This window comes from Hordeum vulgare, chromosome 1H, assembly GCF_904849725.1.
Source record: "Hordeum vulgare subsp. vulgare chromosome 1H, MorexV3_pseudomolecules_assembly, whole genome shotgun sequence".
Lineage (NCBI taxonomy): Eukaryota > Viridiplantae > Streptophyta > Magnoliopsida > Poales > Poaceae > Hordeum > Hordeum vulgare.
In genome coordinates, this window is record NC_058518.1 from 458996120 (window position 1) to 459015528 (window position 19409).

At 44.7% G+C, this 19409-nt stretch overlaps 1 long non-coding RNA gene across 1 annotated transcript; it reads left to right on the forward strand.

Annotated features, from left to right (window-relative positions):
• Positions 1 to 4131: 4131 nt before the first annotated feature.
• Positions 4132 to 19262, forward strand: LOC123414610. Its single transcript, XR_006614545.1, has 3 exons — positions 4132 to 4174; positions 17823 to 17889; positions 19196 to 19262. It is a non-coding gene; the product is annotated as an uncharacterized LOC123414610 (long non-coding RNA).
• The last annotated feature ends 147 nt before the right edge of the window (positions 19263 to 19409 follow it).

The following is a 19409-nucleotide window of genomic DNA, read 5'->3' on the forward strand; positions in this document are numbered from 1 at the left end:
CTGTGACGTTCTCCACCGTGTGGTAGAGGGTTGTCCAACGCTGGATGAAATCGCGCAGGGGCTCATTCTGCTTCTGGACACAGTGCTGGAGCTCCACAAGACCAGCAGGGCGTTTGCACGTCCCCTCGAAGGTTCTGATGAAGACTCGGGCCAGATCTGCCCAACTGTAGATGCTTGAAGGAGCCAACTGGTTCAGCCACACTCGTGCCGAGCCGTCGAGCATCAAGGGGAGATGTTTCATGGCGACCTGGTCATCTGCACCGCCGATCTGGACTGCCACTCGGTAGTCGTCCAGCCACGTTTCTGGCTTGGATTCTCCTGTAAACTTGCTGATCCCCGTCGCCAATCGGAAGTTGGGAGGGATGTCAGCCGAACGGATGCTCAACTGAAACACTCGGGGCCAGAGACGATGGTCCTGCTTCCACTCGGACGGTCTATGTCGTGACCATCGCGGTGGGCCCGGCCCCTGTCGACCCTCCTCTGGGCGATATATCCTCTTGGGTCAGGTCTTGGATCATAAGTGTCACCGACCGAACGCCGATCATCATGATGTCGGGGCTCGTAGGGCCCACCCCGCGGAGGGGTGCGTGAACGGCGACGATCTTCGGGATTCATGGAACGGCTGCCTCCCCTGTGTCGCTGATGAGAACCGGGGCTGTGAACTGATCGATGCGTGTTCGCGCGAACAGAACTATTGTGGATCCTATTGTGCGACTGGGAGACCGCCGAATTTTGCTGCTGCGCCGTGTGCAGCAGGGCACGGATCTGCTCGATCCCTCTGCCAGCCTCTGAATCAGTCGGCTGGAGGGAATCGGCTATCTTGGCAACGGCAGCCAGGTTGAGGATGGGTGTGTGGAACACCTCCACGTTGCTCTGACGAGTGCGCCGACACGCAGAACGGCGGGGCTGACGGCGAGCGCCGGAGGATTCGCCGACCTCGTGCTCGTTCCGGCCGGTTTGGCGGGGACTTTCATGGGAGTTGGCCATGTGCACTTCGGCTGCAGGCCCGCGACCCCCATACTCAGAAGGAAACTCAGTCGGAACTGAGTTCGAGCGCTGGGACGGTGGCGCAACTACAACTGACTCGAGGACCGCCACTTGTGAAGACGCACTCTGGCGCGCCTGGGCGTGTTGCACCCAACGCTGGAGCCGCGGACGACGAGACCGCTTGTTGCGGCGCGTGACGGGGGCGAAGGTCAACACCGGAGCCAACTGCTGGAGAAGAAGGATGCTGCGGGCGCCTGCACGGAAATGCGTAGCCCCGCGACTGGGGAGCGCCTCGACGTTGAGAGGAGCATCCCGAAGCCATGCCGAATCGTCGACGAGGAAGGAGAGAGCGCCGAAGAGGATCTCGCGACCCATGCACAAATCTCCACCGGACAACATGACGAAAAGATGTAGTCGCAAACTCGCCGAAAAGTCGCTTAGACGCCTGCCCCACGGTGGGCGCCAACTGTCGTGGGTATAAGTCTGACAGTAGATGTATGGGGTACGAAAGGATGGGCAGAGCCTTAGCTACGGCAAGGTTGTATGAGTTCAGGCCCCTCTACGGTGGAGGTAAAAGCCCTATGTCTCAGTGCTCTTGGGAGCTTGATGTCGAGTGGAATATGGGTTACAGTGAATTGCCAACCCCTGCACCAGTGGGGAAGGGCGACTTATATAGAGTGCGTTCCCCTTCACAACGGTTCGGTGTACAGGGGTGGAGTAGTGGTGATTAAATGTCTACGTTACAGGTAACGTATGTCTTAAATGCTAATAAAGGTACATGAAAGCGTATGACTGTTGCCCTCCACGGGGGTTACGATGTACAGAGTGGAATCCAGTCGGTAAGTTTGATATGCTCCGAATGCTCATTTCCGACTGGATGATGGAGGAATCGTCGCCGACTGGATGAAGGGAAGTCCTTAATTCAGTCGGAACTCACTAAGAGCCTTGTCCCTTATGAAGAATAGTCCTTGGATAGGACCTGTAGGGCAGGCCTATGACCCTACCCTAGGACTATAACCCCATCACTAAGCGTGTTTGTAGAAATGTAAGAATAATTTTACACAATACTTTAAATATACGTTCAATATTTTCTGAAAATATGGTCAGCATTTTCTGAAATAATTTGAAATGAAAAATGAACATGAAATTGAAAGTGTATTTCAACAATGTTCATCGTGTTTTTAACACACTTTGAACTTTTTTTGAATCCACATAAATTTTAGAAAAAGTTCATGTTTATCTCTTGAAAGTGCACAATAATGAAAGTAGGATAAAGATATAAAATAAACAATACTTACATATTGATAATCATTCCATTTCTTATATAGGAAAATTTACCTATCACTAAAACTAAAGAAAACTTCACTCGAATAAAAAGAAGATGAACTTGGATAGAAATCAAAATAAAACTAGTAGTAAACATGGGCAGTGCGATACCTGGAATCATCTATATAAACAGCGTGACTGTTGCTAAACACAAACAAAAGCATCGCCGATTGGTTCGCTCATTGGTCAGCCCAGCCGGCTTTGTTGGTATTTTTGCGACAATTAATTAAAGTCAAGAGGTATTTTTGTGGCAATTAATTAAAGTCCAAGGGGTAGTTTCGCGACAAATAATTAAAGTCTCAGGGGATTCCTGTAAAAAACAACACATAGCAACTGACATGCGCCTAGCGGCATGCCATGCGGGCACTCGATACAGAGGCACCGTGCTTGAATGCCCGGACAAGTTACGACATCATTTTTGTGTATTTTTCAAGTTTGAGCATCAAACTGATTGTGTCAGACAAGTTAAGGCACCTGCAGTGTGTGGTGTATTTAACTCAAAATTTAACGAAGGTTTTTTTTTGGGAGGGTCAAAAATGAAAATCATTGTCTTTTCTCTTTCGGGCAATCATGTTTTGTGTCTTGCCCAGTTGCCCCTGAAGATCATTGGCTGTCAGCCTGGGCATTCGGGTATTTTGGTTATTTCGGTTCGGGTAGTTCGGTTTATGGGTAATTCGGGTATTCGAAAATTGGAACCAAAATTATTTCTGTCAAAAAAATACCCGAACCCAAATTACTCAAAATTTCGGTTCGGGTAATTCGGGTACCCAAAATATTCTGAGCATACATCAACTTTTGATATGAATAACTCGGATAGTATGGGTATTTTTGGTAATATGAGTATTTTAGTTAGTATGGATAACAAGTTAGTGTAATAATAGGTCCAAAAGGACCCCCTGTCGATCGTGATTGCCAGAAGAGACCAGCTGCGAACGGAAAGAAGGGAAAGGACCCCCACCCCTCCGTGGCGGCAGGTGCGCCAGGCGGCACGTGGCACCTGCCGCCACCGCCCGAGGCGGCTGGGGCCTGCCGCCACGACCGCAGGCGGTCGACAGGGGTGCCGCCACCAGGCTAGGCGGCGCACGCGAGATTCCGTTCCCGCGTCTCGGCGACGTAACGGGAATGAGAGGCGGGCCCTGCCGCCTCGGCATATGGCGGCCAGGTGGGACATGCCGCCTCGGGACGAGGCGGCGCGTACTGTTGCCGTGCTGAAATCTACTGACTGCGCGGAATTCCACTGACTACGCAGATTTCGAGGCTCGTTGATTCCTACGCTGAGACAGTCTCCATCGACGAAACAGTAGCACATTTTTCCCGCTCTTCACCGACGAAACAGTGTGAAAATTTTCTTTATAAACGAACTGCGTCGCTGCCTCCTCTCTCACTCTCTTCTCTTGCCGTTGCCTTCTGTGTCACCCTCTTCTCTTTCTCTTTCTCACTCTCTTCTCAAGAACTAGTCCATATGAAGGTTTAAGTTGTGATTTTGGATGGTTTAAAGTTAGATTTTGAAGACGTTGCAGTTGAAGAAAAGATAGATCAAGGTAAGAGCTTTCCATTTCTTTTGGTCTTGTTTGCATGCATGATGTTTTATTTTGTTTGATTAGTCCCTAAGTATGTTCTTTCTTTTGTCTTAGGGAGTGTACTATCACTTTCATGGAACTATTTTGAAGGCGTTGTAGTTGAAAAAAATTTAGATCAAGGTAAGAGCTTTACATTTATGTTGGTCGTGTTTGCATGCATGATGTTTTATTTTGTTCGATTAGTTTCTAAGTATGTGTTTATCTTTTGTCTTAGGGACTGTATTATCACTTTTGTGGAACTATTTTGTCATGCGATATGAACTACTAAGTTGAAGATCAAGGTATGAGACTCTGTTCATATTTGTGTTCATGTGATAATAGGTCGACTATGTTCATATATTACCGATGATTTGTTCGTGTTTGCATGTAACTGGTATTTAGAAAGGAGCCAGAAAAATGCCTATGTAAGTAGCATTTTTGTAAAAAAACATGTAATAATATGTTAGCTCCATTAGTATTCACTAGTAGAAAACGGGTCTTTGGCCTCGACCCTTTAGTCCCGGCCTGCCTCTGGGCCGGTACTAAAGGCCCGGCCACGTCGCCCCAATTCTCATATCCTCCCTCGAGGCTTTAGTCCCGGCCCGTAAGGAGCCTTTAGTCCCGGTTCGTGTCCCAAGCCGGGACTAAAGGTCTACGCGGTGGGCAGCCCGCATGTGCGGCACCTTTAGTCCCGGTTTGTATCTCAAACCGGGACTAAAGTCCTCTGCCTATATATAGCACAGCCCCCCTCTCCCCTCTTCGTTGCATTTTTCTTGGATGAAGGATTGTGGGTGGGTGCTTGCTCTCCACTTTTTTTATGCACTAGAGGTGTTTGTTGAAATGTGTGTTAGAGCGATGCCGCTTCAGTTCACCGAACACAACTACGATATGAGATGCCCGAGCCACGCTTAAACCTCTTCCTCTTTATTTCTACTTATTCTAAAAGGTTAGCAACTATATTTCCTCGTTTAGACCGTGCGGTACTAATTTTTAGGATCGTGATTGTATTTGATATACTGTCGTATAACGCAGAGATGAGCCATCCATGGATGTACGGTGATCGACGCACAACCGCTTACAGAGAAGGTGTGCATTCTTTTCGAGATGCAGCCGATGCGAACAAGCATGGTGGTGGCTATATGTTTTGTCCATGTGTTGAATGTCGGAATGAGAAGGATTACACTTCCTCAAGAGTCATTCAGAGCCACCTGCTTCGGTCCGGTTTTATGTCGGGCTATAATGTTTGGACCAAGCACGGAGAAAGAGGGGTTATGATGGAAGACGACGATGAAGAAGAAGAGAACGATGATGACAACTACCGATCTATGTTCCCTGAGTATGCTGATACCGCAATGGAAGACAATGAAGAAGAAGATCAGGATATAGAACGGGAACCAGATGAGCCCGCTGATGATCTTGGCCGGGTCATTTCTGATGCACGGCGAGGTTGCAACACAGAAAAGGAGAGGTTGTAGTTCGAGCAGATGTTACAGGACCACAACGAATTGTTGTACCCAACTTGTGAAGATGGCCAGAAGAAGCTGGGTAGCACACTGGAATTGCTGAAGTGGAAGGCAGAGACCGGTGTGACTGACTCGTCATTCGAAAAGTTGCTAGTACTGATGAAGAAGATGCTTCCAAGAAAGAACGAATTGCCGGCCAGCACGTACGAAGCAAAGAAGCTTGTCTGCCCTCTAGGATTAGACGTGCAGAAGATACATGCATGCCCTAATGACTGCATCCTCTATCGCGGTGAGAAGTACGAGAATATGGATAAATGCCCGGTATGCACTGCATTGCGGTATAAGATCAGAAAAGATGACCCCGGTGATATTGAGGGCGAGCCACCCAGGAAGAGGGTTCCTGCCAAGGTGATGTGGTATGCTCCTATAATACCACGGTTGAAACGTCTGTTCAGAAATAAAGATCATGCGAAGTTGTTGCGATGGCACATGGAAGATCGTATAAAAGATGATAAGTTGAGGCACACCGCTGATGGTCGGCAGTGGAGAAAAATCGAGAGAGAGTTCCCGAGATTTGCAGCTGACGCAAGGAACTTATGGTTAGGTCTGAGTACAGATGGCATGAATCCTTTTGGGGAGCAGAGTTGCAGTCACAACACCTGGCCCGTTACTCTATGTATCTACAACCTTCCTCCTTGGTTGTGCATGAAGCGGAAGTTCATTATGATGCCAGTGCTTATACAAGGTCCAAAGCAACCCGGCAACGATATTGATGTGTACCTAAGGCCATTAGATGATGAACTTTTACAGCTGTGGGCCGAACCAGGTGTACGTGTGTGGGACGAGCACAAACAAGAGGAATTTGACCTGCGAGTGTTGCTTTTCGTAACCATCAATGATTGGCCTGCTCTTAGTAACATTTCAAGACAATCAAACAAGGGATACAATGCATGCACGCACTGTTTGGATCAGACAGAAAGTATATATCTCGACAACTGTAGGAAGAATGTGTATCCGTACAATCGTTGTTTTCTTCTGCCCAAGCATCCCTTAAAGAAAAAAGGCAAGCATTTCAATGGCAAGGCAGAACCCCGGGGGAAGCCTGTCATCCGTACTGGTGTGAAGTATTTGATATGATCAAAGATTTAAAAGTAATCTTTGGAAAGGGTCCTGGCAGCCAACCTGTTCCTAACGGCCTGATAAGCGCATACCCATGTGGAAGAAGAAATCTATATTTTAGGAGCTACCCTACTGGGAAGTCCATGAGGTCCGCTCGGCAATCGACGTGATGCACCTGACGAAGAATCTCTGCGTGAAAATCCTAGGCTTCCTGGGCTTGTATGGGAAGTCAAAAGATACACCGGAAGCACGGGAGGACCAGGAACGTCATAAAGGAAGAGATGGCATGCATCCAGGACAGTTTCAAGGGCGTGCCAGCTACGCTCTTACTAAGGAAGAGAAGGAAATCTTCTTTGAAGTCCTTTTCAGTATCAAGGTCCCGACTGGCTTCTCGTCGAATATAAAGGGAATCGTAAATATGAAAGACAAAAAATTCCAAAACCTAAAGTCTCATGACTGCCACGTGCTTATGACGCAATTGCTTCCGGTTGCATTGAGGGGAATTCTACCGGAAAATGTTCGCCTGGCAATTGTGAAGGTATGTGCATTCCTCAATGCAATTTCTCAGAAGGTAATCGATCGAGAAAGTCTATCAGGGTTACAGATTGATGTGGTCCAATGTCTGGTCAACTTTGAGTTGTTGTTCCCGCCATCCTTCTTCAATATAATGACACACCTCCTAGTTCACCTAGTCGAAGAGATTAGAATTCTCGGTCCTGTGTTTCTACACAATATGTTCCCCTTCGAGAGGTTCATGGGAGTCTTAAAGAAATATGTTCGTAACCGTGCTAGGACAGAAGGAAGCATCTCCAAGGGCTATGGAACAGAGGAGGTCATTGAGTTTTGTGTGGACTTTCTTCCTGACCTTAAGCCGATTGGTGTTCCTGAATCTCGTTATGAGGGTAGGCTGACAGGAAAAGGCACACTAGGAAGGAAAGCAAAAGTATGTATGGACGGGCATTCTTTCTCTCAAGCACACTACACAGTTCTACACAATTCCACCATGGTGGCTCCGTATATCGTGAGACACAAGAATATTCTACGCTCCGAAAACCCGGGGAAGGCTGACTCTTGGATTAAAGGGGAACACGAGAAGACTTTCGGCAGTTGGTTGCAGACACATCTCATGAATGACGACACCGTTGGAGATGAGCTGTACTGTTTGGCCAGGCCACCATCTTCGACTATATGTACTTTCCAAGGGTATGAGATAAATGGGAATACATTCTACACGGTTGCCCAAGATAAAAAGAGCACCAACCAAAATAGTGGTGTCCGCTTTGATGCAACAGACGAGAATGGGCACTATTTGGAAACATATTACGGGTACATAGAGGAGATATGGGAACTTGACTATGGACCTACTTTTATGATCCCTTTATTTCGGTGCAAATGGGTGAAGCTGACAGGAGGCGGGTTAGTTGTAGACCAAAAGTACGGCATGACAACAGTGGATCTTAACAATCTTGCGTACATGGACGAACCATTTGTCCTAGCCAATGATGCCGCTCAGGTTTTCTATGTGAAGGACATGTCTACATTAACAAGAAAAAGAAATCAACAAAAGAAGATATCATCCGATGAGCCAAAACGCCACATAGTTCTTTCAGGGAAAAGGAACATCGTGGGAGTAGATGACAAGACAGACATGTTAGAAGATTATAATAAGTTTCATGAAATTCCGCCCTTCAAAGTGAAAACTGACCCAAGCATCCTACTGAATGATGAAGATTCTCCATGGCTACGACCCAGAAGAAAACAGAAATAATAGATAGGAATATTGGTGCAATAATGTGATAATGTATTAAACCTTTTATGTAATGCATGTATGGAACGTACTAAATTTCAAACACTTTTCATTTTCATATTATCCATGTAAGAGATGAGTTCTCGTTCGAAACCCTGATACTTCGAGAGAGATTGTCCGTTTTGTACACGAAGTGCATCCAGTTTTTGCCGTAGCCCTCTCAACTTTTTAACACATGCTATGTGGGTGAAATGATGATAGCATGCCAACTTTCAACATTTTCAGAGTTCATTTGTAGTGCTTTTCAATTTCAGGGTCAACTAGCTCAAAAAAAATAAGTAAATCCACGAAATATACCAAATGAAGTCAGAAATTGTTGAAATTTTGTGCTGTGCCTTTGAATGGTCCATTTTGAACACACAAAAAGTATGGAGTTCAAATAAGTTCACAAAAATGAAATCCCTTTGTAAGAGATGAGTTCTCGTTCGAAACCCTGATACTTCGAGAGAGATTGTTCGTTTTGTACACGAAGTGCATCCAGTTTTTGTCGTAGCCCTCTCAACTTTTTAACACATGCTATGTGGGTGAAATGATGATAGCATGCCAACTTTCAACATTTTCAGAGTTCATTTGTAGTGCTTTTCAATTTCAGGGTCAACTAGCTCAAAAAAAATAAGTAAATCCACAAAATATACCAAATGAAGTCAGAAATTGTTGAAATTTTGTGCTGTGCCTTTGAATGGTGCATTTTGAACACACAAAAAGTATGGAGTTCAAATAAGTTCACAAAAATGAAATCCCTTTGTAAGAGATGAGTTCTCGTTCGAAACCCTCATACTTCGAGAGAGATTGTCCGTTTTGTACACGAAGTGCATCCAGTTTTTGCCGTAGCCCTCTCAACTTTTTAACACATGCTATGTGGGTGAAATGATGATAGCATGCCAACTTTCAACATTTTCAGAGTTCATTTGTAGTGCTTTTCAATTTCAGGGTCAACTAGCTCAAAAAAAATAAGTAAATCCACGAAATATACCAAATGAAGTCAGAAATTGTTGAAATTTTGTGCTGTGCCTTTGAATGGTCCATTTTGAACACACAAAAAGTATGGAGTTCAAATAAGTTCACAAAAATGAAATCCCTTTGTAAGAGATGAGTTCTCGTTCGAAACCCTGATACTTCGAGAGAGATTGTCCGTTTTGTACACGAAATGCATCCAGTTTTTGTCGTAGCCCTCTCAACTTTTTAACACATGCTATGTGGGTGAAATGATGATAGCATGCCAACTTTCAACATTTTCAGAGTTCATTTGTAGTGCTTTTCAATTTCAGGGTCAACTAGCTCAAAAAAAAAAGTAAATCCACGAAATATACCAAATGAAGTGAGAAATTGTTGAAATTTTGTGTTGTGCCTTTGAATGGTGCATTTTGAACACACAAAAAGTATGGAGTTCAAATAAGTTCACAAAAATGAAATCCCTTTGTAAGAGATGAGTTCTCGTTCGAAACCCTGATACTTCGAGAGAGATTGTCCGTTTTATACACGAAGTGCATCCAGTTTTTGTCGTAGCCCTCTCAACTTTTTATCACATGCTATGTGGGTGAAATGATGATAGCATGCCAACTTTCAACATTTTCAGAGTTCATTTGTAGTGCTTTTCAATTTCAGGGTCAACTAGCTCAAAAAAAAGTAAATCCACGAAATATACCAAATGAAGTCAGAAATTGTTGAAATTTTGTGTTGTGCCTTTGAATGGTGCATTTTGAACACACAAAAAGTATGGAGTTCAAATAAGTTCACAAAAATGAAATCCCTTTGTAAGAGATAAGTTCTCGTTCGAAACCGTGATACTTCGAGAGAGATTGTCCGTTTTGTACACGAAGTGCATCCAGTTTTTGTTGTAACCCTCTCAACTTTTTAGCACATGCTATGTGGGTGAAATGATGATAGCATGCCAACTTTCAACATTTTCAGAGTTCATTTGTAGTGCTTTTCAATTTCAGGGTCAACTAGCTCAAAAAAAAGTAAATCCACGAAATATACCAAATGAAGTCAGAAATTATTGAAATTTTGTGTTGTGCCTTTGAATGGTGCATTTTGAACACACAAAAAGTATGGAGTTCAAATAAGTTCACAAAAATGAAATCCCTTTGTAAGAGATGAGTTCTCGTTCGAAACCCTCATACTTCGAGAGAGATTGTCCATTTTGTACACGAAGTGCATCCAATTTTTGTCGTAGCCCTCTCAACTTTTTAACACATGCTATGTGGGTGAAATGATGATAGCATGCCAACTTTCAACATTTTCAGAGTTCATTTGTAGTGCTTTTCAATATCAGGGTCAACTAGCTCAAAAAAAAAAAGTAAATCCACGAAATATACCAAATGAAGTCAAAAAGTATGGAGTTCAAAAAACCATATTATGAAATTAAATATTATCATTGGCGATTCATCTCTATTATGAAATCAAATATATCAAAAAACCATTGCAGAACATATGACCAAATTAATACAAGTTCATCATCACATTAAAGCCAAAGAACAGTGTGATCAAATGTTATTATTGCAAAAAATAAATACATAAAGTTCTCTCATAAAACAACATACAACTATGTAAAACATTTAAATGCAACAACAAACGCGATCAAAATCGCAACTAAGGTAACAATTGACCCAACAGCATAATGATACCAAGCCTCTTTATCAATGGCATATTTTCTAATATTCCTAATCTTCAAGCGCATTTCATCCATCTTCAAGCGCATTGCATCCATCTTCAACCGCATCGCATCGATCTTCATCTTGCGATCATCGATGACATCGGCGACATGCAACTCCAGTTCCATATTCTTATCCTCAATTATTTTCAATTTTTTCTTCAAGTATTCGTTTTCTTTTTCAACCAAATTTAACTTCTCGACAAGAATTTTTATGTGGGTTGGAATTTCCGGTTCACATACCTCCTAGATTAAAAAAATATATGTCATAATTGTCATAAACACTAAATAAAACAAATAGTTATAAAAGATAATATATACCACAGGACGAGGGCCGACGGAGGCGGATACCAAAACCATCGCACTATATAATAACAAAAAATAATGAAAGTGAATAATTTATACAAGTATGTATGTAAATCATACAAGTAAGATTTTTTTAATTTTAAAAAGAAGATAAGAACAAGAGGCTCACCACGGTGGTGCTCGCAGTTGGTGCACGCCAAACCTAGACAAATATTAAGGAAAATGGAGCTTGGAGGTCGAGCTTGGAGAGGAGAAAGCTTAAGTAGAGTGGCTCGGGCATTTCGTCGAACACGTCATGTGCATGAACTAGAGTGGCAAGAGCCTGGCATGGTCACACTTCAACAACCAAAAAACAGGGGATATGGTGGGCACGGGCGAGGGTTTATATAGGCAAAACTTTAGTCCCGGTTCTTTCCATGCCCCGGGACTAAAGGCCCCTGCTTCCCGCCTTCTGGTCAGCCGAAAAGGGCCTTTAGTCCCGGGTCGTGGCTCCACCCAGGACTAAAGGGGTGTCTTTAGTCCCGGCTCGAGCCACGCCCCGGGACTAAAGGCCCCTGCTTCCTGCCTTCTGGTCAGCCGAAAAAGGGCCTTTAGTCCCGGTTCATGGCTCCACCCGGGACTAAAGGGTCTTTAGTCCCGGATCGAGCCACGAACCGGGACTAAAGATCCACCTGTATAAGCGGGAGTTAGAAAATTTCGAACCCAAATCGTCCATTTCTCTTCTTCTTCCTCTCGTTCTCCTGCCCGGCGCGGCAAACGACGAACTCGACGACGCTGTCAGGCTGCCCGCCGTCCTGCTCGCCGCCGCCTACCGTCCTCCTCGCCATCTCCATCGTCCTGCTCGCCGCCGCCGTCCTACTCGCCGCGCGCCGCCCTCCTTGCCGCGCGCCGCCCTCCTCGCCGCGCGCCGCCCCGTCCTCCTCGCCGCTCGCCGCCGTCCTTCTCGCCGCGCGCCGTCGACACCTTCGGCCGGTAAGCCCCACTCCCCCTCCTCCCCAACACTCCGGCCAGCACAAGCAAAGAAGAAAAAGGAGAAGAAAGGAAGAAAAAAGAGAAGAAAGGAAGAAAAAAGAGAAGAAAAGAAGAAAAAGGAGAAGAAAGGAAGAAAAAGGAGAAGAAAAGAAGAAAAAGGAGAAGAAAGGAAGAAAAGGGAGAAGAAAAGAAGAAAAAGGAGAAGAAAGGAAGAAAAAGGAGAAGAAAGGAAGAAAAATAGAAGAAAGGAAGAAAAAGGAGAAGAAAGGAAGAAAAAGGGAAGGAGAAGAAAAGAAGAAAAAGGAGAAGAAAAGAAGAAAAAGGAGAATAAGAAGAGGAGGAGAAGAAAAGAAGAAAAAGGAGAATAAGAAGAGGAGGAGAGGAGAAGAAGAGAAAAAGATAGAAGAAGAGGAGAGGAGAAGTAGTAGAAGAAGAGGAGAAGTAGAAGTAGAAGAAGAAGTAGAAGAAGAGGACATATAGAAGAAGAGAAAAAATTAGTTTAGGGTTACAAGAAGAAGAACTATTTTTTTGTCATTTAATTTTGCTATTGTATAGTGTATATGCTTAAGTGTTAATAGTGTTTCTTAGATTATTGCTTAATTTTGCTATTGTATATGCTTAAGTGTTAATAGTTTAATTTTTCTATTGTATATGCTTAAGTGTTAATAGTTTATTTTTAGCAAGAAAATTAATATAACTAGTTTAATTTTGCTATTGTATATGCTTAAGTGTCCAGGACTGGGCTCCGTCCGGCTGGTATTTTAGCCAAGACCCGGGACTAAAGGTCCTCCTATATAAAACGAGCCTTCGAAGTTTCCAACCCCTCTTATATAGTTTGTTAGTTTATTAGTTAATAAAATGTCCGTTTTTTGCAGAACTATGGATCCACATATCAGGAACCTCGAAGAGGAAGAACTTCTCGAAGATATAATCAAAGACGGCCCCGACATTGAACCAGCTGAATCTCCGACGTCATATCTAAACGACTCCGGATATGGAATGGAGGTCGAGCGACACGAAGATGAAGCCGATGGGGCAGGAGATAGGTCCAATGATGGAGAAGGTGATAGCTCCACTGATGGAGAAGCCGGTGGAGAAGCCGGTGAAGAAATAATAAAGTCCGGCGAGGTATACATATGAAGTTCGACAATCACTTGTAATATGTGAAAAATATTGGAGATAGCTCTATATTGTATACATATACATTCATTTGACGAATGTTTCTCCCTCTTAGGCCTCCACATCGAGCAAATCTACGAAACAAGGCCTGACTAGAAAGTTGGATGCACGGACGCATTACACCTTTGAGGTGATAATGCCTACGGGTGAACCCAAGCTTCCTAAGAATGCTGCTGACACATTCAAGAAGCAATGCGGAGTTCTCGTTAGGGATCACGTCCCGATCAGCGTTCGGGAGTGGAACAAGCGCAAAGGGGCTGCCGATAGTGACTATGTCGCCGAAAGGTACAAAGATAATCTTTGGGATGATCTCATGTCACATTTCAACCTGCCAGAATGTGAGAATGAAGACGCCGCAGACAAACTGAGGGCCAAAGTCAAGCAGTGGACTCTAAAGAAGATGGCCGAACTGTTCCGTAGCTGGAATAAGAAGCTATGGAAAAACTATCTCAAGACAAAGAAAGTGCCAGTATTCGAGGGGTATCTAGCCAAGCAGGCGAATCACTGGAAGGAATTTCAAGAGTACAAGGAGTCAGAAGATGCCCAGGCATTATCAGAAAAGAACAAGATAAATGTCGACAAGAAGAAATATCACCACAAGCTGGGGCCAGGGGGCTATGAGACTGCCATCCCAAAGTGGGAAAAGAAAGAGCAAGATCTGATAGATAAAGGCATCGTACCTGAACCACTCCGTGATGAGTGGGAATTGAGAGCAAGAAATTGGTTCCTTGCGCATGGTGGGTCGTACGACAAAAAAACAGGGGACCTCATCTGCAATGACAATCTTAGGATACCCAGGGAGAATTGGAAAAGGATAGTGAAAGAAATTAAGGAGGGACAAAGAAAGTTCACTGCAGATAGAGATAAAGATTTGCTCACACTGGTCCTCGGCAATGACGAACATGGAGGACGAACGCGAGGCTTCGGTCCATCTTACCCGTGGTGGCTTGGGTTTGCCAGAGACCAAGACACTTACAGAAGCCGAGAGAGAGCAAAGAAGCGGCAGCAGGATGAGGAGAATGACAAGTTCAACCAGTTGCTTGCCAGGATTAACGAGCAACAGAAGCAGATTGATGAGCTTAGAGGAGTACCGCGCCAGGAAGATCCTGCACTTGATATTACCGGCGCCCCATCTAAGCGGAAAAGCAGCATGGCTGAATCTGAGGCCCCGCCCGACGATGAACGAAGAATGATAGAGGGCGGTCCCGGCTACCCCGTGGATGGAATCAAGGATTCAACATCATGTGAACTTCATCAGAAATTCAAGAACATATCCATGAAGGTGGCCGTCGGACAAGCTTTACCTTCTGGCCCTAATGCACGCTGGCACGGCCGTGAGATTCCAGCTGGCTTTGCTAAAGTCGGGGTGGATGAAATCATGACGGGGTTTAATGATATGGAGCTCGACATAGCTGGACCCGAAGATGAGAGGACACTCGGAGAAGTACTGGGTGGAGTCATCCTATGGGACAAGAACTACATCAAGCTTCCAGGCTCGGCCCCAAGGACGACACCGCCTCCGAGTCGCCGCAGGTCACCTACACCTCCATTACCTCCAAGCCCTCCACATGACATCGGCCAGCACAACACGAGTCCATCTCGATCACCGCCGCCGGACTTGGGTCGTCCATCTCTGCCGCTGCCCGCTCCGGATACAAACCCTGAGCCTGCCACGGATACAAAGCGGGAGCGTGCCACCAAGAACGCTCCGCCGCTGCCCGCTCCGGATACAAAGCGGGAGCGTGCCACCAAGAACGCTCCGCCAACGATTCCTAAGCCACAGAGCACCCCAAAGCGCAAACGGTCGCCCCTCCCAAAGGTACGTCATGCTAATCTTCCTATCGGACCTTATGATCGTACCCCCGAGGAAAACGCCAGGATAGCAAAGGAACATCATGATGCGCAGATGAAAAAGAAGGAACCCGAGCCCCGCCCGGAATACACCTAGAAGCAAATAACATTTGCAAAATACTTCACGACCCTTCCATCACAGTATGGCTTATACCATAAGCCTGATGACTATACACGCACATTGCAGAAGGAAGTGAAAAAGAGAATATCTCGATCACCGCCGTCGGACTTGGGTTGTTCGTCTCCGCCCCCGCCCGCTCTGGATACTAAGCGGGAGCGTGTCACCAAGAATGCTCCGCCGACGATTCCTAAGCCACAGAGCACCCCAAAGCGCAAACGGTCGCCCCACCCAAAGGTACGTCTGCTAATCTTCCTATCAGACCTTATGACTTACACCATAAGCCTGATGACTATACACGCACATTGCAGAAGGAAGTGAAAAAGAGCAGTTCAGCTACAAGCAAGAAAAAATCAGACGTTCCTCAGCTTGGACAACAGGCCAAACAGTCGATCCCACCCCTCAAGGTGTTAACCGAGAATGTTCCCCCTCCGGTGCAGGGTCTAGCTTTAGAAAGAGCAAAGGAGTTGGCGGCTCAATGTGGTATCTCAGTTGAAGAATTGCTGTCTTCCCAAGACGACAAGATACCCAAGGCTGTGGTAGCCCCTAAGCCAAAGTTTGTCATGGGTGAGCCTTTGGTCAGCAAAAATGATCTCCCAACAAATATGCGTTACTTGCATACATGGTACTTAAGTGAATCAAAGAAGGGGAGAACGATGATCGTACTGAGTGTGCCACGGGAGTACTACGGCCACCCCGAAGAAATCCATATCGACTTTGATGAACTCTTCCAGATGTACAATGGCGACGCCCTCGACAAATCGCTTATGAGTTGCTATTGTCTGTAAGTTTTTCAATTTGTTGTCTACATATAACTTGTTTAGTTATTTCAATTCATTGTCTATATATAACTTGTACTCTATTATGCAGAATGAAGATTCTGGATTGTAAAAGTAAGAGCATCATAAATATTGGGTTTATTGACCCAGATAAAATACATATAGTGACGCTAACTAATTATCCCAAGGAGACGGAGGAAAACCTTCTAAGGTTTCTAACAGATCAAAATTTCTGTGACCACATACTGTTTCCATACAACTTCAAGTGAGGGTCTTTACTCTGTTGTGTCCATTCACTTATAAGTGTAACTGATAAGTTACTGACACACACACACACACACACACACACACACACACACACACACATATACACATGTGCAGCTTCCATTGGATTCTGTTGGACATTCAAATTGATAAGGGAAGAATTTATGCCTTCGACCCATTATCGAGACCCTTGGAACAGTTCCAAAGCCTGCAGGACATGCTCCAAGGGTAATTTTAATCATTCTTGCGCTCTATCAGTCTCTTTCGATGATTTTCTGATATATCAATTAATGAAAAACTTAGCAAATCATTATCCTTGTCGGGCAAGGTTTGGAAGCGGTTCAAGTGCGTGATTCCCGGTAACTTTCCTGAGAAGCTGACCTTTAGAGCGGCTCAGGTAAGTAGTAGTATGATATACTTCTATTAATTTTCAATACATTTATGATGCTAGATTATTATTTTGATTATATATATTCTATTCTCGTAAAGTGCGACCAGCAGCCACGGGGAACGCATCTATGCGGATACTATGTTTGCGAGACCATTCGCACGTTTACCTCTGAGCTCAAGGATCACAGATTCGACGTAAGCAATGAACATTCACACCTCTATTTTTACCCGTCATTCTTTGTTATCATGATTGATATTCATATTCATCTCATCTTCTTATATAGCACACGGCCATGAGGACGAAGGTCCTACCAGAGCAACGCGCGATTGCTGTTGAAGAGGAGCTTGCGGGATTTCTGAGGACGGAAGCTATAGATGACAAAGGACGATTTAGTGTAGCTAGGGGCCATTACTGATGTTCGTCCATGTAATCGAATAAACGGGCTCTAGTCCCGATAATTCAGGTCTGCATATAATTGTATATATATGCTCGCTTGTAAGATAAGTTAATCTTATATATACGCATAATTATTTCTATTTAAATTATATGAAAACTAACTCCCGAAAACCAAACGAGGCATCACGTTAATCTCCCGAACACCTAAACCCTAAAACCCTAAAACCCAAAAATAATTTCATTCAAAAAAAAACCCAAAAACCAGCAAAATCAGAAAATCTTTAGTCTCGGCCCATGTAACGAACCGGGACTAAAGGTCCTGCCCGTGGGGCGCTACGAGGCGCCCACGTGGAGCACCTTTAGTCCCGGCTTGTAACAGGGCCGGGTCTAAAGGTTAGGCCTTTAGTCCCGCCCCTTTAGTCCCGGTTGGTGAACTGGGACTAAAGCCCCTTACGGGCCGGGGCTACAGGCCCTGTCCCCACTAGTGATTATTACATGCAAGACGCGTGTGTAATATATTTGTTTATGTGATAATTTGTCAACCCCGTAGAAATATGACTCGTGATATATATATGCATGCAGTATGTATTTTTAGACTTTTGCTAGCACGGAAATAATTATGTGTGTAATATTTTTGTTCATATGAAAATAGGTGGAATTCGCTGATATTATTCTGGTGATATATTATATTCGGAAGGATATCCTTATTTAAACCAGAGGTATGAATGACATATTGTAATTCATCTTCTATTTATTTTATAGATGTAGTGTCACGATAAATGGTACAATATAAATTATTATGCCTAGATGTAATGGATGTTGTTAAATTGTTATATGTAAAAAGGATAAGTAATGGATGTTGTTATTACAATGTAAATATAATAATATGATTTTTAATGGACTAACGATGTAAATATGGCTGCTCTTTAGGTACTATGGAAAAATTGTTAGTGTTTTATGGGCACATCGTACGTGAGGGTCCTTCTGGTGTGGATGTGTCTAGGTGCGGGATGATTACGGTTGTAGTGAAAGACATGGTTAATGTAGAGTATTAGGCAGTTAGAAGGTGCATCCGATTGGTGTTCGGTTCAGCGATGAATGGAAAAAAATAACCATGGAGGCTTTCGTGGTTGAGGGAGGAAATCGTTGGGTTCTGCGACGGGTTACTGGTGAAAGAGCATGGGCGTCGTACATGGGTTTTGCAAGCAATCCTAATAACTCCATGTATGGACAACCCATGGTTTATGTGGAGTTCATTTCTGCCAGTGATGTCGCCGAGTGCAGTAGCGGTGCCGGTGAGGCCCAGTTGGCCATAACTGTAGCCCCCGACGCCGGCCCATCGGAACCAAGTGGTGGCGAACATATGGCCATAACTGTAGCCCCCGACGCCGGCCCATCGGAACCAACAGGTGACCAACAAGTGTATGACACGGGATATTGGTCTGCGGTCGTTGACATGAGCGAACATGTCAAGGGATTGCCGGAGGCACTAGATGATGACGATGATGGTCATTCTTCTGCGTCTTCGGAATCAGATGATGATGAAGTTGTTCCTCCTGAGAAGGCGATCGCTGCAGCAATCAACCCAGAGTTTTTACAGGTTATGAGCATCACCAATGAATTTCACTCTGTTGCTGGCCTAGACGCGGGGAGTCTGGCCGTTGGACAGATTTTCCCAGATAAGAAATCTGCTAAACAAGCAATACATAGCTATGCAATTGCTATACACAGGCAACATAGAGTGAAGCAATCTGATAAAAAGGAGTTGAAGCTCATATGCATCCATCGCGAAGCGGGTTGCCGCGGAAGAGTTATTGCTCGCCAGAAGCCTAGGGTATGTCAGCCATGGCATGTCACAAAAATAGAGCAACATGGTTGTGAGCAAACCGGCACTCTTTCAGAGCACCGCAATGTGACTGCAGAATATGTGTCACACGTGATGCAAACCATTATGCAGCAAAGTCTTAATATTAGTATTAGGGCTTTGCGTGCAACTACATCTGATCTGATTGGTTTCCCTGTCAGCTATAGCAAGGCTCGTCATGCAAAGGAAAAGATATTTCAGAGGTTGTATGGAACCTATGAGGAGGCGTAGTCTTTTGCCCCTAGAATGTTGCATCAGATTTCAGTTGCTAACAGGGGGACTCAAGTTTTCCGGAAAGAACGTCCAAATCCATTGAACCCGGACGAGCAAATCCTGGACCACTTATTCCGGGCATTCGCCCAGACTATACAAGCA